Below are 26662 nucleotides of genomic sequence, written 5' to 3' on the forward strand. Positions count from 1 at the left end.
TGAAACGCTATCATAATTATGCAGTCTTTTCTATTGCTGGGGTCACCACATTTTTGCCCCGACTCCACCGATAACTCGCTGCTACATGAGGATCCAGATCCTTCGAGTTAATTGAAATTAAGATTTTTTTTTAATATTTTCACTTCACGAGATATGATCCTATGAAATTTTTTCTATGTCCTTCATGTGAGTCCGAAACGTGTACGCGTACGTCATCCCCATTAAAGGATTCCGCGATTGGTAAACTCATCACCACATTCAAAAATTCGCATAAATTTTCAATTACTGTGCTCATGGCGCTCATGTCTTCTGTTCTTGCACATTATGAACCTAATGGTTTCACAGTGGGGAGGTAAGGGTTGAATTAAGTTTTCATAGAATTCATTTAAAATTATTCAATTTTTAAATAAATAGTTGGCATCTAATAGGCAAGAGAACATTGCGAAGCATTCATAAATTTTTTAAAACCGATATGGCATGTGGGATGGATTGGGTAGGGAATGTTACAAAGTCACGTGATGTATAGCATGGACAACTCCATTGAGAATGTACTATTCTTCTTCAAAATCGGAACTGTGTCAGCTCCTTTGAAGGGCTTGGGCTTACAATTGCAACCGTAGGAATATTCTCGTCCACGTCGATCGACTTCCCTTTCTCTCTTCATAAATTTATTCGCTCCTCTCCGTCCGTGACACCACCATGCAGAATGATGGCGGTGTTGGGCCTGGATGGCAGCTGCGCCGCATTGTTCGGCTGCACGGTGCACCCGCGATCTTTGTGCACCGCGGGGAGCCACGGTGGAGGCGGCGAAGCGATAGGACGAAATCGCGGCGAGGCGAGGCTATGAAGGTCCACAGGAATCCCGAAGAGGGCGACTACTATTGGAGCCGACCCACACAGGCTCCTTTTCCCCCCACTCCTCCCCCCCTCTCCTCGTCCCGCAGTTCGCTGTCCCCGCGCGAGATAGCAGTGGCGTAACCGCGCCTCAATTTGTCTTCTTCATAGAAGGTTGGAGCAACCGTGTGGCACGCTGGGGTGTGGCCGGATACCGTTCCAGAAAATATGCCAGATATGTATTCCTGTATGCCGCGACTGCGGGACTTCTCGTCCTGGGCGAATTTTTGCTCGCCCGCCAAGCACTGAATATTTATCGTCGCCCTTCCCTCCTCCGAGACGTGCGCTTATCCTTGACCAACTGTCCCGCGGGTGCGTGTTCGAAGTAGATCCAGGGAATGCTGAATAGAGAAGGATTAATCCTGTCGCACGGGAGGAATTCCCACAACATAGTTGTCATGGTGGAAGCATAAATTGCCCATGGAAATCGGGAATTGTATCGCTTCAGGCGCGATGAAATATTACGGTGCCATTCCATACTCGAGGAATTATCCGGTATCATTCTCTTTAAGAGCGAGGTTCTTACAGTACTTTCAAACACAAAAGCGCTCACACTGCATCCCACTGGCCAGTCGCCAATCTTTCCTTAAACCGTATTCTTTGTTTGACATTCCAGTATAGTAACGCAACCTTCACTGCATTGAATTTCGATGGGACCATGTGTTATGCCAAAGATGACAGCGTTTGATTGCAAGATGTATTGATGTTGGGAGGATTTTCATGCGTGGATGTCCCCACATGGCGATTTTACGACTTCAGTGTGACCGCACGTATTAGTAAGCTTAGAGTAAATTTAAGCGGTGTCCAGCATATGGTGGACTGAATGTTAATTAGCTTTCAATGTTCATAGCTAGGAGGAAAGTATTTAGGTTTCTTCCAAGTCTTGCGTTTTGGTAATCATGCAGCTGGTTTTTCATAAATAATAGTCCTTTTAGTGCTTCCTATTTGACGTTTTTCACTGCTTTGCTTTTCAAGACTCACTGGAGACTCAAAATTATTTGGACATACGAGCACTCGCAACACTCTATAAGATCTCCCATCTCACTATAGCTCACATTTGCTAGGTTCGCGACAAGGATCATGTATTTTAAAAAGTGTTTGTATTTGACGTAATGACCCTAGTTCCCTCTCGAAGTAAACTGAGCTGAAATGCCTGGTTTAAGTGCTAAGATATCACTGGGTGTTGAATTTCACTGCGTCATTTGTCGATGCCAAATGTTACTTTTCTCTTTACCTCTTCGAAACTGGACGCCGCATCCCAATGTGAAAATAGATAAATGGTTTTTTTTTAAGAATCCATCTCATTTTTATTATATGATGCCATTCGTTTGTGTACTGTAATATGCTTTTCACAAACTTGATTTAAGTACTAGCTTCGGCAAACATTTGAATACTGACAGCCCTGGGAGTAGTTTTCCATAATATCCCGTTGTGCAATCTGCCATTTAAATATATTCTCATCATCCGTGTTTGGTTAGACATTGCATCATAAGCTTGGAGAAAACACAATTATCACATTGTAAGAATGTGAATAGTTACAGGGCCTTAAGGGATGTCTCTGCATTTTCATTTTTATACATTCAATGTCTGTTTTCTTTACATTGGAAATGCGGGTGTGTTTTCATTAAAAAATCTGATTACAGAAACGGATAAATAAAGCATTCATTAATAATTCATAGAAATAGTCCTGCGCTTTCAACTGATATACTTTGTAGTTCAATAAGAGTTTAATGACAAATTCAATACTTCAGATATAATAAAGAAATGTTGTCCATCTGAACTTAAGTTTATTCATCCATTGTTCAAAGTCAGATTTCAACTAATGTCCAGATCTTTGGGTTTTGAATGGTCATATTTCAGAAGAAAAATGAGTGCTTCAGAGTTTTCGTTCGAAGCAACTTAGTTATCCCGGCATAATCATGCATTTATCTGTCCTCCTCCACGTCTTATCCCCCCAATTCAATGCTTCGCGCTGCATTCTTTGCCATGAATTTATTTGGTTCGAGGACACTTTTTTATATTATTCAACTGCTATTCATCACCGGATATAAATGAGTGCTGGGTATATAATGCAGATCATGGTTTTTATGACTACCAGCGAGACGCGCATTTTCCCTTTCTCGTGAAGATCCATCTTTAACACGGTGATTTGAACAGCAGTTGAGGTAGGCACCAAAAAAAACGATGCAATATGGTTTCATTCAAATGGACTCATTATTCTTCGTGGGATTGGGCTTTTTGTGCCAATAAATATCCCGATTCGTCCGTTTCTTCATCGTTGAAGCGACCACTTCCTCTCATGGATAAAGCTTGAGGGAATAATACCAAACTAATGGTTGGGAAAAAAACCGCCCCGCTTGACCCACATACGCCACTCCAGTTCACATGCGAGCATAACTAAACCACAGAGCCAACAAAAGCGGCGCTTAATGAGATTCACCAGAAACTCCAAATGCATGTTTTTTGTCTGTCAATCGGTTAAGTGTACAGCGCACTTCATCATTTCTTCTATGGCGCGCCGGTAGATATTGTTCCCGTCTGTCCGTAAATCCTTATAAGACCAACCTATATAATAATTGGCCCATGAGATAACAAGCCGACTCTGAAAATATCTCCTGAATAAGGCTAAACCCGTGGCGAGCCGTATGACGGATGCGTTCATTCGGAGCGACCGCCTGCCAATCCCGGCGTCTCCCCGCGGTGGAAGTCGTGTAGGGGAGCATGAGAAAGAACGGGAAGTTGGCCTATTCTCTCTCCCACGGAGCGTGAGTTATCTATTTTTTTTCTCTTTCCAAGGGGCCTGAGGTTGGCTCGTTAAAAAGGAGAAGGGGCGAAAAGGTGGATCTCGGGCGACGGTTTCGGCTTCGTCATAGATCCCGATCTCTGGACGATGGATTTTGGCCGTTGTTTCAAGAGTCACTCCTGTCACGGCTCCACTCCCAGATCATTTCGGGGTAGTTAGTGAAGGGGCGAACACGGGAGATGCGCCGGAGATTGAAGATCCGCGGCCGCCGCCAAGGGGTCGGTCGGTCACTTCTTCCATCGGCGGGAGGGTGACGAGGGGAGATGGGGGAGAGGAGGGAGCGGAAAGCAAGGGGGCTCCGGGGGATGCGACGGAGTGGAGGCGGGCGGACAGTTCGTAGATTTAATCGACTCAGGAAATAGATAACTGGGTGAAGACCAAAAAAAAAACCCCTCCGACCGCGCAACACCTTCCCTCAAATGTCCCGCAGCCTTTAATAATAATTTCCAGCCCATTCTGTCGGGCTTTCATGATGGGTGAGAGACGAGCGTTTTCAAGATTTGTGTGTGTAGAAAGAAACGGGTAAATAGTAAGCCGGGGGCAATTCTTCCATCCCTTCCGTCGGTCTCTTTCTTCCAAGTGGTGTTTTTTTTCCGTACGACTTAATGGAAGTTCCTCATTTTCATTTGCCTCATAAGGGAACGGACGCTGTCACGCGGCCAGGGATTTTTCGGTTTCTTGGAATCGGAGCCGCAAGGTCTCAGAGTCGAGCGGGTGGGCAGGTTTCTTCAACGCGAGGTCGTGGGGACGTAATCGCTCCCGCCCTTTCCTTGACCACCCATTCTTCCCCTTTTCAGCCCTTTTTTATTCCTTTATTAAATGGAGGAAATATTCACTGATACGAAACGTAAGTGTGGCGGAGTAGAGCCACAATATTGAATGGTGGAAGGAGAGGGGGGAGCCTGGAGATTTTTATGATGATTGTTTTCCGCCTCGGACTTTGAACGAAACATTTAAATGAGGGAAAGGACGCGGTGAAGAGGACTTATTTCCTCTTCCTTTTATTCTCCGGTTTTTTGTTTACTTTAACGGTGTTACGGCACCCGCCCCTTTCCTCTCTCCCTCTCTCTGGCTCTTATCTCAAAACGTGTGATGGGTTAATTTCCTCGCCAAGCTCTTTACAACTGCTGTACGGCCACGGCTGTATTTTTTTATCGGCCCTTCCGTTGATTTTGCTTGATGTTTACATGCGTGCGCACAGACTAGGAAGTGGGTGCGTTTTTTCATAGCATTAAACTCCGATAATAAACTGGTTTTCATCCCACGAAAAAGGACCTAATGTTATACCAACTGGTCATAACTTATAAAATACAGACTTGCTTAGAAAGATAATTTCGAGTAACTGGTTAGGTTTGAAAAGAAATACCTGTTCGTGCCAATGTACGTTAAAATTTAAAATGTTTTTTTTTGTTTTAAGATTAAGATTTTAGATTGAGAAATTTATTCTGAATAGAAATTTCCAAGGAAATAAGCTCAAAGAGGCCATACGATATCTCTAAATTGTTAAATTCCATATGGAAAATACGTCATATTAGAGTGTACCATCCCTGATACTCTATTTTGCCACCAAACCCCTCCTCATAGCCACTAACTTTCGCCCTTCCCACTAATATCACGCCATGCCTATCACCTAGTCCTCTGAAATGTTTCCAATTTCAAACAATGTTATAATCTGAAATGTTGAAGTTCTCTCTAAATGAGGTGTTTTCCCACGAGTAGCTATTTTCATGCATCATTTCGCATTTGTTGTACAACATTCTGCAATAGTTTTGACGATTCTGTAAATATTCTGAAAGTATTACTTTAAACTTAATGTCTCCTCCCCTCTCCCTGAATGTTATGACGTGACGTACCTAACTCTAGCCGCAACCCGATTTGTGGTGACGTTATAAAGGGACAGCCAGCCCCTTAATGAGATTCCATTTCTCTCATCCTGTCTGTGGCTTATGCGGCCTTTGAAACTCGGAATTCAAGTTATTCACGTTGGAGTACTTAACTATATGACGTGCAACGACCTGGGACCGAGCATCCGACATCGATTTTACGTCGCAATTACACCGAGGAACTGGATGCGTATATGAGTCTCCCGAAGACGTTCGGACAAATGCGTGCACGCGTTAACATCCGGCGAGGAACTCACACTTTTAATCGGGCCCCGTGTCAACATTTGTCCCTTCCCCCTATGGGTAGTAGACAGCCACGCCGCCCGCTTCCCTCCCTCCCCCCACAAGCACCCCTCGCCTCTCCCACATAAACACTTCAACCCTTCCCACAGACTGACGTCTCCGATTCTTCACCTCGGGTCGTCGCGCTCCCCATCCCTCGTCGTGCGACGCCCACGCACGCCCTCTGCCCGCCGCCCCTCGGCACCACCAACGCCTCCGCCGCTCTGGGCGCACGGGGCACCGGCGTCACGTGTGTTTACCATTCCACGGCTATTCCTCCTCCTCCTCCTCCTCCCCTCGCTCCATTACTCTCCCGGCTTCCATTTCCTCCCTCCAACAAGCACCCACTCACCCCTCTTTCCTTCATCCCTCCGTTCCGTCTCGACTCCATTCACACGCACTCACTCGCCGCATCTCCATCGGTTGAAGTCAAAAGCCGAAGACGACCACCTTGCACCTTGCATCGCCACGTCGCGTCGGTTCGGTGAGACAGATGCCACGGCCCTGTTGCTAAGTGCGCAGCAGCGGTAATATCACCGCGTGGTGGCTTCATGCGAGAGGCTGTCGTCGTCGGGAGGGAAGGAAGAGGTGATCGGTGGTGGTGAATTACTCTCTCACTATTTCTCAAGTGGCTATTTTCGATAGCGGCCTAAGACATATAGCACATTAAGCACTCCTGCTGAGTATCATTTCTCTAGACAGATGGAAAATAGACAGGCTGGGTGGCGATAATTTCCTTTGGGAGTCATTTAAGCAATTTCCTTTTGTAAAACAACTTTCTGCTAACTTATTGGAGACATGTTCGTTAAAGCTTCTTACAATATTTATCACCTAGACATTGTTAAATCGCAGCTCAATATTTATTGAGTTCTTTTTTTGTCATATGATGACTAACAAAATTCACTGGTCGATGTTGCTAAATAATATTTTTCCATGTTTATTTCTGTTATGATGGAAAAAAATGCCTTTCGGTTTTGGTTTGCCTAAAAAATGCCTATAGGAGTGCCTTTGGTTTAAATTAATTTCATCCATTAGTTTTGAGAGATGGTCGAGACGAATGCTTTGTGGAAATCCATTTGCAAGGCACGAAGAAAGAATCAAAGATTTTGTGTTTCCATATGAAATAATTTATTATTGTCTTTTGTCAACAATTAGCGTGATTCTAGTATTATCACTCTAAATTCACATCTACCCATTGCCAGTTTGAAAATTAATTTAGTTCGTATAAATGTCTCCGCGATCGAGTCATGGTTCATATACGATGCTCTAAAGCAGTGTTTTTACTAAAGGAAATTTAAGAATGGGTGGCGATGATGGCAGTGATAGAGGACCAAAGATTTTTATTAACCACCAGTATGTCCCCAGGAATGTTTGTGGTGATAAAAGGAAGTATCATATTCTACGTGCTCTATAATTTTGGCGGGGAGGCATTCATTTTCAGGTTTAGGGGAGGGGTATCGATCAGCGTAGTGAGAGAGCCACCCCGTAATGGGGGACCGGATCATTACGCGTCGCCGCGCAATGTTTCGACATGCATCTATCCCGCGATTTGGACTCCCTTGTAGTACTCTCGCGGAACGTCCTCTTCCCTCCTCGAATGATGATGGATGACTCCCTCCCGCTCACTCCCACCTCAACCACGCACACAAACTCGACGTGGGTTCAAAACCGATATGAATTACATCACGCTGGCTGCCCTGTGTTGTTTCCGCCTAGAAATGTCTCGAAGCCACGCTTGTAGACGGTTATCTCCCCGCTTTCAAGCACACCTTACACTCCTCTCCACCCCTTATTTCATCCCCTCTCCTCGTCACCCTCATCCGTCGTTCCACTTAGAAGCCCACTCTGCAAGTAGCCCGACGCATGTACGTAACCGTCGGGCTTGACAAAAGAGATGCGGACTCCCGCTGAAAAATACGCCACTAATCCGACTCCAATAAAGACCCGTGGAGCAAGAGGGGTCAGGACCCCTTTAACTCTCGCCCCCTCTTACCTCTCTCTATAAGGAGTGGACTTTCGATCATGACTTTTTTTCCGCGAGACCGAGCTTTCCCATATCTATCCTTTCATCATCCTCATGGCGACTAATATCCCGTGAGATGAAGTGACAGTCATAAATGGTTCTGTCAAGGAGAAGGTGACCCCACACATCTCTCCCTCTTCCTTCGCGGTTCCCTTTGCCTCCCCCATCATCCCTCTCCTTTTCGCAAGAAAGGGAATCACATTATCTCCTCCTGCCGCCACTTTTTCTCTTCGCTTGTTAACGCTGTCATAGATAGCATGCCCCGTCCCTGTGCCAGTGCCTGCATTTCACTTCCGAGGATGTCCGACGCTCTTCAATGGCTCTAATCGCGCTGTTTATGCCTACTCATCGGGATAAAAAAGCTCCAGTGTGATCGTTGTATTCACTTGTTCGGGGGGCATCGTCTTTAGATGTTTTCTCAGTGGAAGGAACCTTGTTGTACTGATACCCTAAATGCGAAGATGAAGAAGTCGTTTGCTCAAAATGTTATTCCCCCCTCACGCTGATTTTGAAGACGCGCTACAGATTTAATAACATTGGTTCTGTTGGAGAAAAGCGTGAGATAATATCGACAGATACAACGCAAAAGAATCAGTTAGACCGGCAGTAATGTTAGGAGCAGACCAAGAGCAAAAGATGGCATCAATACATTTAAGGAACAGTAATTTTTTTATTAGAATAACATCATAACAACCAAAATGAGTAATTTTCGACTGCAAAACCGAGCTTTAATGTAATAGGGGACTAAATTTCTTGTCGCCATCAGTTGCAATAAACACGAGATTATTCATTGCAACTGATAGCAACAAAAGGTACGAGGCTTTTGAAAGAACTTGATTAATTTCAATATCCTAAATTTAGCCAATCAATATCCCTGACGTGGGTAAGGAAATAATATGGAAAAATCTAATTCGTAGTTTTCTCTTTGCACGTATGCCTTCGATTTGAATACACATACATTTTCAAGAAATGTTTTTCATGGTAAGTTTGAATGTATCAAAATCATGTTCCACTACTATTTTTATTTATTTATAGATATTTCTATTTTTAATTATTTCTTGCCCTTCGTTTCCAATATGTGATGATGAAGGCTATATTACATCAATGATATGTAATCAATCCAATGGTCGTCCATAATGTAACTTTCTATTTACTAGGTTCAGTTAGTAGGCTTCCTGTTGGATTATGGTCTTTGAGAAGATGGTCATGAAATCCCATTTGTTTTCCAGACTTCAAAATATTTATAGTCAATAAAAATTTTCAAAAAGTCTATGCCGAGGGAGATTTTTTCACCTTCCTGCATTAATAATCCGTTGGGAAACATGATGCGATTGGTGTTAAAATTTGAAAGATCCAATGTGACAATATTTTTCCCAGATCACCATCCGAGTAAAGAATCGCCACTTGGATTCAAGATTCACATTTATTACGGCATTTGCAAGAATACCGTTACCCTTCGTTACTGTTCAGTGGACATGCAATACTGATGTTTCAAACCCATCTCAGCAGACTTTGGTTATGAACTGAGATAAAAATTACTGTTCAAAGGAGAGGATTCCAATCCCAGGGATGTTATTTAGGACTAGCACTCACGAAACATAGGCTTTGGCCGTCATTGCTAATGCTCTGTCATCTTCCTTTTAATCTAGTAAATGCTTCGATTCGACTCGGTCTCTTGCCCAACTACAGGTATTTGACCGTTCATCATTTACCAGCTGCGTCATAAAATAGCACCGAAAATTAATTTTAATTGCTTTATAATGTATTTGTTATTGTTCGATGAGTCTATTCCTTATGCCTTGACATGAATAATTGGTTATGACGTCCATGATTATATTTTTTGCGTATTTATATTCTTGGGTAGCTCCGATGGAAACGTAATTTAATGCATCAAGCGGAGAGAAGGAATTGTCGTGATTAAATAGGGGTTAAGGGTTACGGTATGTGCAGAGGAAAGCAGTATGAATCATGGTGCTTGCCGCCTTTTAGCCGTGTGATTAGGAAGTCCTTTAGTCGAGATCAACGGCGCGTTCCCAATTTATGGGAATTTAGCCGAGGCGTATGTATCATTTCGGTAAGTGAAGCTTTAATAAATTTTCCTCTGAAGCTGTAAAAGATTCACACGCGTCTCGCTTTACGTTTCCCCATTCCTCTCCTTTCCCTCACCACTTTCCTTATACCCTCCCCCTTCGCTCTCACACTCCACTCTCCTCCACCACCCTTCGTGCACCAAGAGGAGGAAGATTCACCTTCCCCGTTCCTCTCCTTCCCAGAGGGAAACTCTCTCACACCTCTTTCGCTCCCTCTCCCTTTCCCTGTCTCTCTCTCTCTCTCCCTCTAGCTTCCATTCACCTTCACCGGTCGGGAATGCAATCCTTTCCCTCTCCCCTCCCGGGTCTTCCCTCCAATTGCCCCACGCCATATCCTCTCTCTCTCCCCCCCCCTCCAACACCCACTTCCCTTTTTCTCACTCTCACTGTAATTTACGGCCGGTGAGAACAAAACGGTGGAACTAATGCACCACGATGACCCCACTTACACAAAAATTCCTTCGAATTCGTCGACGAAAAGACTTCAACGAAAATGGTTGATAGGCGATGCTACCAACGACGCTGTTTTCATGGGTCCATCTTGAGCTCGTGCTTAGACTCGTTTTCACATGAATAAAAATAGTATCTTCACCTCAGTATTTTATTTGCTGTCAAGTGTAGAGTAAGAACCAAATACAGCAGTTAAATAATGAAACTCGAATTCGAACTTTGAAAATGAAGCTTTCTTGGAGTTACGATCGCTATCGTAAGGCTTATCATTGTATTTGGATTGATTTTGAATTTTGCATCATAATGAAATGAAAAAACTTCTCGACGCTATGGGAAGGGTTGATTTACGAAATAAATTTTTAAAACCCAATTATGACAATCAACTCCCCTCCCCCGCCCCTTAAGCTGTTTTTTTCTTTCGTTCGGGTGAGACAATAGCCGTGAAGCGCGATAGTGTAAGTTCCCCGCGTTGGTATCTTTCGAACCAGTTTTAGGTACGTACGTGATCCACTTCGCTCTTCGTCGGGTCTGTCGGTGTTCCCCCCCCGCTTCCGCCGATTCATTTCTCATCTCTTTTCGGTCCACGAGGTGATTATGTTTCAATCGTGAGCAAGGTCTCGGTGCCAAAATATTTTCAAGCTTCCGCCCTCCCCGCAGACTTCGCCATAAAATATGAAGGCCAATTAAACGCTCACCCGCGGAGCGGAGTGAGCCGCAAGGATCTCGGAAACTACTTTTAATTAATTATGTCTTTAATTGGCTTCGCTCAAAACGGACCGCGGACCCGAGAGGAGCCGTAATTATTGCCGAGATGTCGGTCGCCCAATCCCTTTCGGCTCTCCGGTTTCCCGTCTCGGGGCCTCCTCCGTCCCATAACCCTTCCCCGGTCCTTCCCTTTCTTTTCACGCTCGCCGTGGAGGATACCACCATTTTCCCTTCCAACAATTTCTATCCCTTTTCCTTGCGTGTACCTCTGATTCATTTTTTTTACTCCCTTCGGTCTGGGATAGAGGATTAGGATTTGGATCTCCGTCCCCTTCCCTTTCCCACGTTCCGACAGCGTCTTTTCACCCGTTCGCCCTGCGCATGCGCATTCAATGTCCGCCTACAAACCTCCCTCCCTCCCAAAACTCAACCCAGCGATGCAGTACCTACGTGATAATAGTAATGAAGGAGATTATGAGTTCACAGGGGAAAAATACGTTCAAGGAAACCTTGTGCTGCGACTATGGCTCCGAGATTAATAACTAACCGCTAAATTGATAGCCGCATAATTGGGAAGTAAAACTTCGTGATATTTGCTAGGTCTTGACTTTCGCCAGGGATGAAAGGGTAAATATGGACGCGTCCCCTTCTTTGGTTTCAAGCTCTTCAAAAGTGAAAGTGGACTATAGTGATGGTACCACGTAAAGTGTTAATCCGCTAAGAGTGAACGGTTTTAACATGAATTTCAAACCTCCTTTTGACACTTACTATAATACAAGTGGCCCTGGGATCCGGATAAGCCCTCAGGATTCCAAACAAAATTATTTTAAAAAGTTGTTGTCTGAACTTTGGGGTCAATTGTGTCTCCAGACTCGATCCTCTGGTACATTATTAGGTAGGCAACTACAACTACATTGGTTTCTACATCTACGTGGGTAACACGTTATTTTACTCAAAAATATTTACGTAAGGAGGTGCAAGAACCAATGGATATGGATATTGAATGTTAAATAGAAAAAAATATTGGATTAGGAGTGGTGACTTTTAGCTGTGCTATTTGACCCATTTCCAGACTTGAACAAACGACTTTTGACCTTGGTGGAGATGACATCACGAGCAGTAGCTAGGTTAGCAAATGAGGTGAAAATAATTCGTGTTTCAAAAGATCTGAAAAGGAGAGGAAACATTTTAAATGAGTCACAAATAGGCTCTGTCAAGTTTTACTTATTAATCCTTCAAATTTTTATCAGGAAAAGTACTTAATAGTTCAAAATGTGTTCCACGTCAAATTGCTAGTGCCGAAGAAGGCAAGTGTATGTCGACCGGAGAGGATAATAGATCCACGAAAGCCTAAAATCACCATCAACTCAGGATCAAAATACCTACCAAGGGGTCTTTGCATGCTGAAGGCGTTGTATAATAGTTGTATAGTATTTGTATAATATATATATCACATCAAAGATATGACACTATCCTCAATTTCTCATTTCAAATGCTTCCGCTTTCCTCGAAACTAGTGGTACCCCAACGACAGTTACAATTAAACAATACACATATTCGGATTGATTATTACTTTCAGGTGCCTTTAGAGAGTAACCAAATGGTGTATTTAATATCTTACTGTTGTATAATTTCCGACACGATGTAAATTCTGTAACTGGAATTGAGATAGCATCCCCTACAGGACGAATCACATCAAAGCGGCGTACGCCGCCTGAATGTGAAGGGTCTGAGAAAACGCGAACGAAAGTCTTCAAGCACTCTCCTTTATTTTGTGCATTTCTGTTTAACCCTTCTCACTTTGTTCAATACTCCCATTATCGCCCACTTATGATTCACACCCTTGGTTTCTCTCCGTTTCACACTCGATGTGTTTTTACCTCTCCGTCTCCTCTCATCCTGCCATCCCGCCTCCCCTTCGCATTTCATTTATTATTTTTGATCATTCCTAACCTTTCAGCCCCCCTTAAGCCATCATCATTGATTCTCCATCTTCTTCCTGGTCTTCCTCACACCTTTACGTCTCCCCCATTCCCCTCTCTCCTTTTAGTTAATGCCTGGCGCAGTGTGTAATTCAAACCCCTTACGCCATCACCTGAGCCCCATTCCCTCATTTTCTCCTCAGTGTTTTCACATCAGCCCGTCTTGACGTCTTTCTCTTGGATTTGTCTCTGCCTCATGTCTTTCGGTTGCAACCATTTCCCTCTCTTCCGAACTTTCACTCTCTGCTATCCTGATTGCGTCCTTATGGAAGACTCACCGCTTCCCTCATCCAGAATCTTTTTCAGAACCTCTGAATATTATGCATTAGAGCTTCGACTTCATTGGGCGATAGAAAATGGGGAATTGGCCGCGTGATAAATCATCGACGCTCCCAAGGGTGGCCTAAAACAAAATCTGGCTTTCATTCATCTTTAGTTTTCGTATTTCTATTTGCCTTCAATCCATATGGGATACGAATATCGGACGATAAAAGGTGCTAGGATTAAATTGTTTTTCAGGGTAAATATATTTCCTATAACGCGAAAATATATCGCACAAGTGATGCGTGAATATGTGGAGATCATTGAAAGGCATCCGTCTGAAATAGTTCTCAAGAATTTTTATTGACTTTTCTGAGTTGATGGTAAACAAAAGAAACAGGCGCCGTCTGCTGATGATATCGTATTTTGCCTAGTGTTCATCGATCAGTCGTTTAAGGACGCAAAAGGTTCCAAGGAAAAATCCCTCGGATGGTTTATAACTCCTCAGAAATTATTTTTATATTAGATCGTGTTTGTCGGTTTTCAGGCGTGACGTATCATTACTAATCGGAAGAAGGGCACTCATTTCATGGGTTCGTCAAACTCAAGATGCTCTTCAATGATTATTTAATGTTTTTTTTCTATTGTGAGTCAGAAAAGAAAGAGAACTTTGGGAATTTCTTCTGACTTAATTTGCGCATCCGCTCAAGTATAGAACGAGAGTAAAAGGAGCATTAAATGCGAACGGAGATGAATTAATATTGAGTTTGAGATATTGCCTCACTTTTATGGTCGGCACTACACCCCCGACGCCCTGGCCAGCCCCCATATCTCCATCCTTCCTCCACAGTCGTTCTCCCTCCCCCGAGGCCCCTCGAGCAGTAAGTGTGGGTCGTAAAATGAAAAGGTCGTAAAAGGGCCGATTTCGCCAGCATGAAATGCACACCATGCATAAAGCGCCAAGCGCAAAGTGACGACTGCGATGCCCTTGTATATTTTGGATAAGGTGCCTGGTCGGCGATCCTAAATTTTTTTTTTTGGGGTCGTTTTTTTTTCCTCGCGCTCCCCGAACCACCTCGCTTTTCTTAAAGTCTCCTTCTATTTTACTCCCAGCCATCTTGACTGATTCAGTACAGGAGTCGTAAAAAACTAACGTAAGTCATTTTTAAGAGTGAATTATTGGTTTTACTTTAGCTCTCCAGAGAACATTTACTGGCGGAAGTTTTCCCATGACCTCCACGGAAAAATGAAAAGAATGTTCTTATGCTATTGCGTACAAGAATTAGAAATGGGTGTTTTCTTGTGGTGACGAGAGAAAGCGTTAAAACGCGCAAGACCCTCATGCCAATTGCACGGTTTCCTAGATGTGCTTTCTCAAAGAGATGCTGTCTGAATCCTTTCAAAGGAGCCGAGAACAGTGGTAGCTCTTCAAATCTCAACTGCGAATTTTCGTCCTCGAAATAAAACACTTGGCTCAAGGGCTCGCACTTTGATTCGATGTTCACAAGTCGAAGTGTATGCATGCATTAGAGTGAGATGAGATATTGATGATTCCGCACTTTAAATGCGTTAACGTAAATTTATTATAAAGTTCTTATTGTTTAAAAAATCTGCTTTTGAATTTTAATAATATTGATACTAGATTTCCAAGCTTCTAGTTTCAACTATGGAATAGCTAGGAATAGTTATTAAGCACATCCCTGAGAATGGGATTCAATTTACATTTATTAAGACACTCAACTACGTAAGCATTGGCCTTATGAGTTCCCATTAAAAAATATGACCGCCTTTAGGTAGGAATCTATTTTTCATTTCCTATATTCGACCTGCTGCTATAATCTGCCACAATTTTCTAAAATTCTATAGCGCTAATATTTATAAGGTTCTAATATTTGGTAAGGTTATTGATCATATTCCATCACTGCGGGGACGATAAATTCCCTGCAGTTTCCACATCCATGATCGAAGAAATTAACTAAATATGACAGATTAAGAGTAATGTATTCCCATTTGTATAGGCTATTAAGTTTGCCTATTTCTGCTTGTCAATGTTAATATCTGATTGCGTAAAGAAATAAACACGAGCTCATAAATATTAGGCGTGCAATTGACTAAATTGATGAATGTTGATTAGTTTGATTGCTCTTTTCCTCAAGCTTACATCCCAGCATCAAACAATGATACAAGGACGACCCATTAATTCTAATTTATTATTCCCGTGACGTGACTGGAAGGAGCTTGAAATTCGCCGCGTCCTACGGCCAAGAGAGTGTTGCAATGAAAATAGCACAAGTTAGAGGGAAGCAATTTCCGCGTACGAGAACCATATTCGCTTTCTCCTTCAAAAACTTTTAAGAACCTTTCACGAGATACGATCTGCGTCCGTCGGTATTTGGCTCCGTTTAGTCTTTTGAGCGTTATCAGATCCGCAATTAATATCATCAATAACACGATCTCCCATCCCTCCCCATCCCCTTCCCTTCCACCACCACTATTCCCATACGATGCCGCCATCCGTCCGCGACCCCTTCTCCCGCGGACAGAGTTGCCGCTAAAAAGGATCCCCAAACGCCGATATCCATCTCCACTTCCACTTCGGATTAAAATCAATGCAGGATTCTTTTTGTTCCGCTAGCGCGATGCCAGCGCAATTGAACGCACGCGTAAGAAAAACTATGCCAAATACCCATTTAATGTTGGTCTCGCTCTCGTATCTCCAAGAGGCGGCGGCGTTGGCGATCAGTTGCCTTTTTCGTTTGTTTTCTACTTTCCCGCCCCTCCCCCCAATTTACCCCCTGAAAGGATCGTTTGGCTAGTGAGGGTTGTCCCTTATCCTCCTGCAACTCGCATGACTTTCTCTCACTCTCTCTCTCTCTTTGGGTCTCTTTCCCTCACCCACGGAGCTTCGAACACGCGATCTTTATCTCCCGCCACCTTTTCCTGGCACCCTTCCGACAATTCCTCTCTCTCTCTCTTTCTCTTTCTCTCGTTCCACCCACTCGCAGTTGGATGCGGGTCTTTCTCTATCCGTCTTCTCCAGCTCTTCGACTCCCTTGAGTCCTATGCCTTGAAGGGTACAGATGGCCGCACTGTAAATCTCTCGTTCTCTCACTCCCTCCCTCTCTCTCTTTTGACGTTTAGTTTCGGCTTTTCTTCGCGGGGCATCGGAACGGCCGGAAATAAAGGCGCGATTTTTCGGCTCATTTACGACGGAGCGCGTTTCTACCTAAATCATTTGGAATCGAAAATACCTCCCTGTTGGACGCTCGCTGTATTTGTTTATTGTTTCTTTTTCTTTCTCATCCGAGGCCGAATGCATTTTGTCTAGCCGCACCTAGGTAGTTCGTTTTTACGGTTATAGTGTATCTGATGCTCTCAGGCATGTTTCCAGGAAATTTAGAATGGCGCCGTGACGCGCGTTACTTAAGATTGGGAAGGAAATGTTGTTTATGAAGTTTAACCAGTTTTTTTAACAGAGCTCTTCACGTTTGCTTGAACGACATCATTTGATTCCCGTTGAGTTGGTGTCTCTATCACTCATCTCTCCACAGCAGGGGAAACAATTACTCGGAGCGGGTTTTGCATTTATTTATTCAGACATTATTGCTGTAAGCACTTGATAGATGGAAAATTAGCTTGGAGATATGTGTTTAAGAATGCAGTACAGAAGTATCTGTGCGTTTGGAAAAAATATCCAATCTGTACGATCCCCCATGAAACTCTCAAGCCGTTTGAATCGGTTAACTCTTTTGATGCGGTATTGCTTAACGGAAGCTCAACCGTTGTGCTTATTAGCTGAAATTATGATTGTATACTTGTCGTTTTTTTTAACCTACTTATATTGAGACAACCTTTTTATGGACGAATGTGAAGGAGTATATCTGTGGAGTATAGTAGAGTTAATGAAATGAAACCGAGTCATTTTGAGGTTGAGGTGTCCTCGGGCTGAAATTCTTTGAAAACCTCAGGCCTACAACGTGATATTGGATGGTTTTTAATCAAGCTTACCCGGATTTCGTTTTGCTTCAGTGTTTCGGTTGGGGTTGTTATCTAAGCGAGCCAATTTTTTTCCTCGTCCGGATGCCTTCTCACGGCCTAAATCTCTAAGGTCAGGAAATTTACTGCCCAAAGTGGAGCGGAGAGACGCAAACAAATGCATTCCATCGCTAGAGGATTCCGGGGATTAAGAACTCTTGCTTCCGCTATCCATGGGATCTGGCTTTTTTCTCGGGCTGGCAACCGCCATGCGTTTGGCTTTTCCCTTTCTCTCTCTTCCTCTTTGTCCCTCGGGACGAAAATACCGGGAGGGTCGGCGGAAGAGGAGGGGAGAACCATTGAAAAGGATGAGACGAGAAGTCCACATACTAGAGATCAATCTAACGAGGGGCGGCAATTGATTGGATTCCCAGCGTAAGGGGTGAAAAGAGGAAAATAAAAAAATTCTCCTTCCCCTCTGGGAAATGGAGATATTGAAAAATTGTAATGAAAGCACTCCAAGCACAGTTCTACGTTAAGTTAGGAAACTGAGTCGGGAGTATTGTCGAGTGGTTTATGCCGTGTCAACTGACAGCAATTTATTCAATGAAAAGGAAACTTTCTTAAGATTTAAATACATGGAATATTATATAAAAGTATCTCTTAGGAAATCGATGATACTGAATGGAGTTCAAGCATGAAACAACCTTCCGAGGAAATTTAAAACTAATTCTGCTCCTCTTAGAAATATCGACGCGGTAATTGACATATAATTATCTGCTATAAAATAGCCCGTTTTTCATGAATTCCCCTGGGTGTTTTAGTATGTACCCGTATTTCAATATGCTGTACACAACGCAGATTCTCAAAACTCATAATTTAAACTGTGTAGGAATCTGACGTCCAACTGTTATCAAATCCCTCTCTGTCCATTACAGTCTCATCTTTAAGGAGTTTATACAATCTTAAAATAATTTTTAAGTATTAAAAGTTTTGAGTTAATATCTTATCGTGCGTACTTTTATCACCTCTGTAACTTGCTTGTAAAATAAAACTTTTCTAAGGCTTATTTTATGCGCTCACGTGATTCTAATCCTTTGATAATTTTGATTGCTGTAAATAAAAAATAATAAAGCAAAAAAAAATACAGAACAAGAAATCTACCATTATTTAATCCTGGCATGAAATTCGATTGATAAATCAGCTGAAAACTATTTTTCCGTGATGTACAACTGTACACTTGTTGTGAAGTGGCATTGTGAGATATCAAATTTTACGCTGTAAATCTTGTTTTGCAACAATTTAAGTGATAATATCGTTTAACTACAACAACACGATTCTTTCTAGTACAACATAAATTGACAGCACATACAGATCAAGAGATTTTTTGGGTTCGGTTGTACAGAAACCATCTTATAATTAGTTACATATGTTCTAGTTAATGTTAATCATTTGCCGTTAATTCCCGTCTAAGTCGTTTTGAAATAATACGAACATATTTTACAAGCTGTTTCAACCGAAAATGATTCTGAAAATCTGAGATATTACTTGAATGCAATTTTGAACGAAAAATATTGGCGATAGCTACTAGCGCTTGATGGTAATCGAAGTAAATAATAGTTTCCAATTACTGTTGCTGATAGTGAGTTATTCCCATTCCATACCAGTAATTTTTGGAAACTATTCATTTAAAAGGAAATTTGTGTCTTATAGTACAGGCGGCACAAAATGTACACGCGTCATTGAAGAGGTTTGTAAGAGAAACCTAAATTCGGTTAACCTCGCGGAAATGCAATCCACCCACTTTTGAAGTGGAGAATCCTGTTATCTTAGATGAGGATAAACATGAATATTCGTCCCTTTTATATGTATTTAATTCTTATAAAAGACATTTGACCAAAACTATTCTCTTAATGGTATTTTTATATTTTCACTCCTTAGCTTGTATCTTAGGTGAGACATGTGAACATCTCCTTTAAGTGTGCCTTGGGTATTCGATATAATTGAAAACGACTGTTATGAAAAGACTTGGAGGAATCGAGAATGATATCTATAAACCTAGATACCTTTTATAACAAATGTGTGGCCACAAATTCTGTCCTCACCATTGCTATAATGGGAATTATTGACTGGCAGCATTTTAGTGAAACCTGATTCGTATTTATTTTACTTGATGTATAATGCAAATATTTTTATGAAGCAAAATTATTGGTGCAAAGAAACGGAAGCAGGAGGAACGTATTTTTAAAATAACTTAGTTACTTAGAACAAAGGATCATTACTTCCGGGGCTTCTGGCATAAAAGACCCCGCCCATGAACCAACGGAAGTCCGGGTATCGTAAAGAGCACGTTCCATGACTTGTAAAGAAGACTTTGAGGATCCTTGTCTTCAATATATCGCAGAAAACCCTAAGTTATTCCGAGGCACATAGAAATATAAAACGTCCATCACGTCCCTCCCCTCCTCTCTCTCTCTACCTCTCCTTCTACGCCCCTCCCTCTCTACCTCCTACCACCTCAGTTCCCCCTCTATCCGGAGGATACGAACCCCATCAAGTGGTTTCCCCCCCATGCCTCTTCCCCAACCTCTCCTTCACGATTCAACTCTCAGCAGGCGCACGCGTTAATTACACGCCCGGGGATGATGATGGGGAGGGACCCTCACCGCTACCCCTCCTCTGCTCTCCGCTGCTGACCCTGGAGCGAGATCGGGGATCTCATGGAGGCGTGTTGGGCTCTCACAGGACATCGTTGACGAAAAGAGGATGGGGAGGCCGGCTACACCTTTTAGGCCCTCATTAACGCCCATATTTTCCGAGGGGCCTCCTCATTCTCGTCTACGAGTTCCCTCGGCGAGAATCTTCCTCACTTTCATCCGAGCGCCTTGGGTCTAAAGTATTTTCCTTTTTTTTCATTTTCTCACTTGCCTCTTTTTCCTATTAGTCACGAGTGTTTCCCTTTTTCGTGAATAATAATCTCGCCGAACAAGCATCGAGCATCATCTCCACCTTTCCCATCAGTTTCCTCTCCCCCTGAATCCCTATCTCCCCTTATCTTTGTGCTGAAAGTAAATTTTCCAGAGTTGCCTGTTAATTTTGTGAGTTTTAATAAAGCGTTAAAATTTGCATGGCGGTCGGAGATATGGAAATTATCGGTAATAACGTTGGAAATTTTTTTTAAATGTGCGCATTTAATAAGTTAGGGTCATATTGGTTTCCATTGCGGAAAGAGCTGCAATTTTGGTGACGGAATTTCATAAAGATTCACACTCCTCAATAAATCCACTCAAAGATTAATCAAGTAAATGGAGGCCAAACTTTATTGCAAGGTACTAATCAAATAACAGAACACTTCTTTAAACATTTGTTTCCCCAGACAATATCTCAAAATTTCAAAACTGTTAAAACGTTCTTTCACTTTTCACCCTAAACTATCCCCTCTCCACAGATCACTCCCAGAGGTATATGTAATCACTTTCATTTACGGCATTTTTCACCAAATTATGAAGGTATTCATCGAAGATCTATTAGAAAAAAAATATTTTGGAAGAATGTTTCTACGAATAAGACCAATTAACCTTTATTTTATTCCTATATGTTATCGGAAAACAAATGTATGTGTGTGTGTGTGTATATATATATATATATATATACACACACACACACACACGCGAGCTCGTTCCCCTCTAACCCAACTAATAGGGGATTGGCGGAGGGCACGTAGATGGTCATTATTGTTATTTTCAACAAAATGACTCCATCACCTCCTTTTTATGAGTTGTTCTGTAAGTTGATAAAGTTTCAGCTTCTTCTTAAAAGGCGAAAACACTTAAAGCCCTTCACCCTAGTCTCTTTCCATTTAATATTTCGCTTTTCTCACGTTTGCATGCATAAGTTCCATCAAAAAGGTAAAAAGGCATCGCGCCGCAGAAAATAATTGCGTGAAAAGGGAAAAGAATACCTTAGTCCTGGTAAAATTAACCTTGCACGAGAAAAAAGGTCATCTTCCGGATTTAAAGCCCTTCAAAATATGCTGCGCGAGTTACTTTAAAATGAATTCTGCAGAAAAATATTGCTTTCTCTAAAAAATATCTCATTCTTCATCATCATCGTCCTTATTTGAATCCTACAATTGTTTTATTGCGATACTCCCTTCTTCTGTAAACATGTATAATTCATTCATCATCTCTGTTTGTTTTTATGATCTACGTTCATATTAAATTGTCCTTTAAATTTATCCCTTGGTCTTCCTCGCGGGACCTTTCCTTCAGTTATCCCTTCTCTTATGTTTCTAATCCATCCATCATGCCTCAAGATCTGTACAATCTATCTATTTAGTCTTCCGCTGTAGAGTTCTCCATTTGGTTCTTTCCTCTCCTACTCTTCTTTATAATTCCTCGTTCCTCACTTCGTACGTCCATTTAATCAACACATGGCGCATCATCGTTCTTCAGGGCTTTCACGGCTCTTTCGACCCCGTTTATCGGTATTTCTGTCCCTTTTGGCTTCTTCTGTCACAATTTCTTCTTTAAGTTACCTTCATGAGGTTTGGGCCCTTGATAGGGTTCATCAATACACTCCTTTCATCTCTTCCCTATTTTTGATTTTTCCATTAGTTTCTTTGGATTATCATCTTGCACGTTGTGGAATTTTGTTTTTCTCTTTCCGAATTATCTATTGTGAAAACATGTCCCCACACACTAAATGATTTTGTTCTTCAGTTGTCGATTCGTTAATTTATTTTTTACGACGAAATAAAATATGCCGTAGCAAGCTCATATTGACCAACTTCGTTTTAGGTTGTTTTGTCTCCAGAGTGTAAATTGATTTCAATTAGAGCATTTCATTAGCATTATTTACATTGTTTTATCTACCCGGCTGCTTCTGTGTGCTCACGTTCCAGATATCGCGAGCAAACATTCCCGAGGACATTTAATGTCCTCTATTCAATCATCATTAATCTTCATCTTTCTTTTTCAACCTGCCGTAAAGATGTATATAATTATATATATATATATATATATATATATATATATATATATATATATATATATATATATATATATATATATATATATATATTTATTTATATATATATATATATACATATATATATATTTATATATACATATCCAAGCTAAAGTGATTTTTCGGGTACCAGGTCTTCCTGGGAAACCATAACCGGCACAGGGAAAGGAACTGGCCCCCCTACCCTGATGTGTGAATTTTCACACGCCGCATAGGGCTTAGTACTGGGTGATCTCTACCATCACCTACTAAACCGACCTTCGGGTTGATTACTGTGTTTATGGTTTATGATATATACATATAAACACACATATATATAGTATATATACACATATACATATATACACATATATATACGAGGGTAGTCTTTTCAGACCACCCTCGTTTCCGTCCTAACAAAGATACAATATATATTTTCTGAAACTTTCTGAGTGGGAAACTTTTCAGAACCCCCCCCATGTATGTATGTATGTATATATATATATACACACACACACATATATAAACACATATATATGTAAATAATATGACATGCACCCTAAACACACAGCTATGGCCGCCGTGTGTTTACCACACTTTCTGATATTTGGGCAAATTAACATTGGACTCATAACCATTTTTAACAAAAAATATTATTCTATATTTAAGGCAGAGGTACGTTGTGGTCAAAACCTAGAAAACTTCATGTTTCCCCTTGAAATTCTGAAATAATTCGGTTACTACTGACGAACGTTTCAACTTCCGAAGACTGTAGTAACATTATTGTTTTAGGGACTGGATTTTGAGTGAATGCCCACAATGTCAACATTAGCTAGTTTTCTCAAATAAGCAAGAAATTGATCGCATTATCATTATACTTGTGAAACTCGCGGCGAACTTTTAACTCTATGAACTCATCTTAGTTCCACTCTTAATATGGTGGATCGATATTCAGTCGAAGTCAACACCAATTATAACACATGAGTTTCATTGTGGTTCATTGCGCTCTATGATCTATGCTTTGAAATTGAGTTATTTACTTTCAATTTTCCAATAGTTCTACATCAGTATTTTTGTTTATTCTGCATATTTGTTTCCACCCCTTGGCTTTTTGTATGACTAGTACTTGATTGAAAGCTTTGCCTCATTAATTTCTTCGATATGAAATACGAGATATATCCACATCCATTTCTTAGCGTTAATAGGAAAAAGGGGAGTGCAAGTAGCTGAGCGATGGGGGTCGGGATTAATGACGCCAGCGCGAGTTGGTATAGTGCATCAATAACAGGTCCTGCTTCCTCAACAGGGAAAACAACGTCTGTGTTTTTTTTGTCTGCCGTCCAACAAGACACCGCATGCCGACCGAACCACTAAATCCACCCCCATCCCCGGCGCCTCTCATCTGGGTGCCGGGGGGGGGGCGGCAATGCGCCGTTTGCAACCAGGCTCGAGAATGGTTTTAGAAGATGGGTGCGGTTTGGGGGAGCGGAGTGAAGGAGGGTGTGGGGGGGTGAAGGATCACAACTTCCGGAATTGTGATGAGGGTTGGTTGGCGCATGAAGCGAGCTTACGTATTCTCGTCGATGGAGACGGAGAGGGTGTGTGCTTCCTCCTTTAAGGGTTTTCGTGGACCCATTCTCCCCATTTGCTCACTTCCCCCGCATCCCCCCAACCCTACACGACACGACGAAAGATTTCTCAGCCTAGCCGTGAGAGGGGGGGGGTCTGGGAAGCGAGGGATGGAAGGAAGGAACGAGGAAGTTCGAGGCGGAGGGGATTCGGATCGGTAAAAATGGAGGGAAATCTCGATTCAGAAGGGGGGGGATAATTTATTTTTTTTCCCTATACCACACTCACACCCCCACGTTAATGCAGAATTGGCATGGGTGGGTGGGGAGGAAAGAGATAGGGGCAAATAATGGGGTGGATCGTGGGCGGAGTGAGCGACCCTGGGTGGTGGCGGGAGGGAAATGAAGGGCAAAGTGCACTCACTCTTGCACCCTTATTTCTCTTCCCTCTCAAGTGGAATCAGGAGGCTCGTGGGCGCCGGAGCGTGAACGAGGAAAGGGGCGGATTTCGAAAGATCCGCTGGAAGGGGTAATGGAAATCGTCCCAAAGCACTCGAGAAGTTAATTTGCAAAATTAATGTGATATGAAATAAATGGCATTCCCCCTTGAATGAGTTAAAAAAAAACATCAATAAAACTCATAAATCCATCGCCCACTCCTAATTCCCAAAGGATCCAATGTCGGTATCGTATGAGGAGTTCACTCAATAATTAGAAACGTTTCCGTCAAGTTATAGGACAAAATCAGGTATATAATGCCGAGAAGTTATCCCTCTTGCCTAAGAAAACGCCTCATGGGGCTATAGAATCTGTTCAACCACCACAGTGATCATCTCGGTTGATTTGACAGGTGAGAGTGTAGATGTTAACTAAATCAAATCCAAACGGTGACTGAATTTTACGCATAAGCTCACATCACATTTACAAATCACTTGTAAGTCACCTGGATTAGAGGTCGGGCCCATCAGTCAGTCCAGTAGTAGCCCAGTGCCCTACTCACTAAACTACATTGCACCAAAAACCGGCCTAGTGATTCCAATCAAATTTCATTTAGCAGCAAATAGCATTTATAAAAGTTCTGGTATGTGATATTACGCCATAGTATTTCTACACATGTCAATTTCACGTCAAATTCACGACGAGTTGGCTACATCATCACAACAGAAGTAGAGGAATATGGTCACAGATTTTATCCCTGGCCAAATCCGGTCCTGTCCAACCGCCTTAAGAGGTGAGGGTGGAGCGAATGAATTAAGTGCAACTACCATATGTGCCTAGAACGAACCCAACGACCTGGCTTGCATTTACCTCCCCAAGGGCTTTTGAAGGTTTATTGGCGCGCATTTCCACTCACAATATTGCATGAAAGAGGTAGTCTTACATTGTGTCGAGGTTTCCGGTATTGTTCAATAGGAAAGGTTATCAATGGGTAACGGGAGTATATGTATGTCTCGTGCCAAGTCAAAAAAAAATTTCTTGTCTCGCCATATTTTAATTTCTTTAAAAATATATAAACACAAATTATTCACTTTTCCTTTTGGTATTTCTCATTTGCTGATCAAATGTCTTGCGGATTAAAACTCCTTTCACCGATTAAATTTTGGCAACATTTCACTGCTTGTTTGAAAGCAATCCTCTCCTTCCCGGGAAAGAGAACAGAGAACTTAAGGAGTCGTCACAATGAAGTACATTGATTGATAGAGTCTTTATCTATAAAAAATCACATAGTATACCATTCACCTGCTCATTAATCTGATTCCATGCAGCCACGAACCAAATGAACAAATAAACAAAAACATAAAGAGATAGTGATAAGTCGATCTAGGAGAAGGATTTTTTTAAATGCAGCTTATTCCTTGTCTTAACTTCTGTCATTCAACTATCAGTCTGGGTGAATGTATTTCCTCCTCTGAATATCTCCCTCGCCTTTAGCGTTCTTTTTCACGGCTATGGTGAATGAACATATTTCGATTTATGCGTTCTGCTCGTGATCACGGATTTAACCATCCAGAGGAAAGCTTCTTGGAATCTCAATCCCGCTGTTACTAATCCACCCTTTGCGAATCTCACAGCAAAACAAGTCCGCTTCAATCCACCATGAAAGTATTTGAAATTAGAAGTCCCGGATAGCACATTCGTTCGGTCAAGGAAAGATTTATGCCACTCGGACATGGAAAACATTCTCACGAAGGGAACATTCCTTATTTTTGATGGAAAATTATTTTCGTTGCCATACAGTGATTTACCCTCACGTTATTCACGTATTAGTGCGAGGAGTCCTCGTTCAGTGACCATCATCCCGGAAAAATAATATTCCTCCATTTTGTATGGACGATTAAGACATTTAAACATTTAAAATGAGTTCCTTTATCTTTGATAGGTGCATTTCAAGAGGAAATTATTAAAGTTTTTCTCAATCAAGTTGCTGTCTCACGGGAATGTATATTGACTCCAGCAATCTTGAACATCAGTACGCAACCATCCATCCCTCTTCTCCTTAGCCAGAAGGGAAGCATCAGCGTGCGTTCTATTAGAAAAATCCTGATTAGTGGGCCAAGCCGGCGCCTTAAAACCTGTGGGCGAGACTCTCTTAAGATGAAAGAACCATCACTTTGTCAAATCGAAAGTCCCTCATCGAAACTCTGGAATCATCACTCCGTTCCACGTTTTAGGCACGGCCTTAATCGGTGATTGATTTTTTTCACGGAGTCCGCCCGTAACTCAAACAGCTCTCCTCTC

The 26662-nt window shown here is 42.1% G+C and overlaps 1 protein-coding gene across 1 annotated transcript in view; it reads left to right on the forward strand.

Annotated features, from left to right (window-relative positions):
• Pura (Puratrophin-1-like) overlaps positions 1-26662 on the forward strand; it is a 1144475-nt gene that overhangs the window by 452096 nt on the left and 665717 nt on the right. The gene's annotated exons all lie outside the window — the stretch shown is intronic.

The sequence above is a fragment of the Hetaerina americana genome, unplaced genomic scaffold (assembly GCF_022747635.1).
Source record: "Hetaerina americana unplaced genomic scaffold, ioHetAmer1.1.p SCAF_3, whole genome shotgun sequence".
NCBI lineage: Eukaryota > Metazoa > Arthropoda > Insecta > Odonata > Calopterygidae > Hetaerina > Hetaerina americana.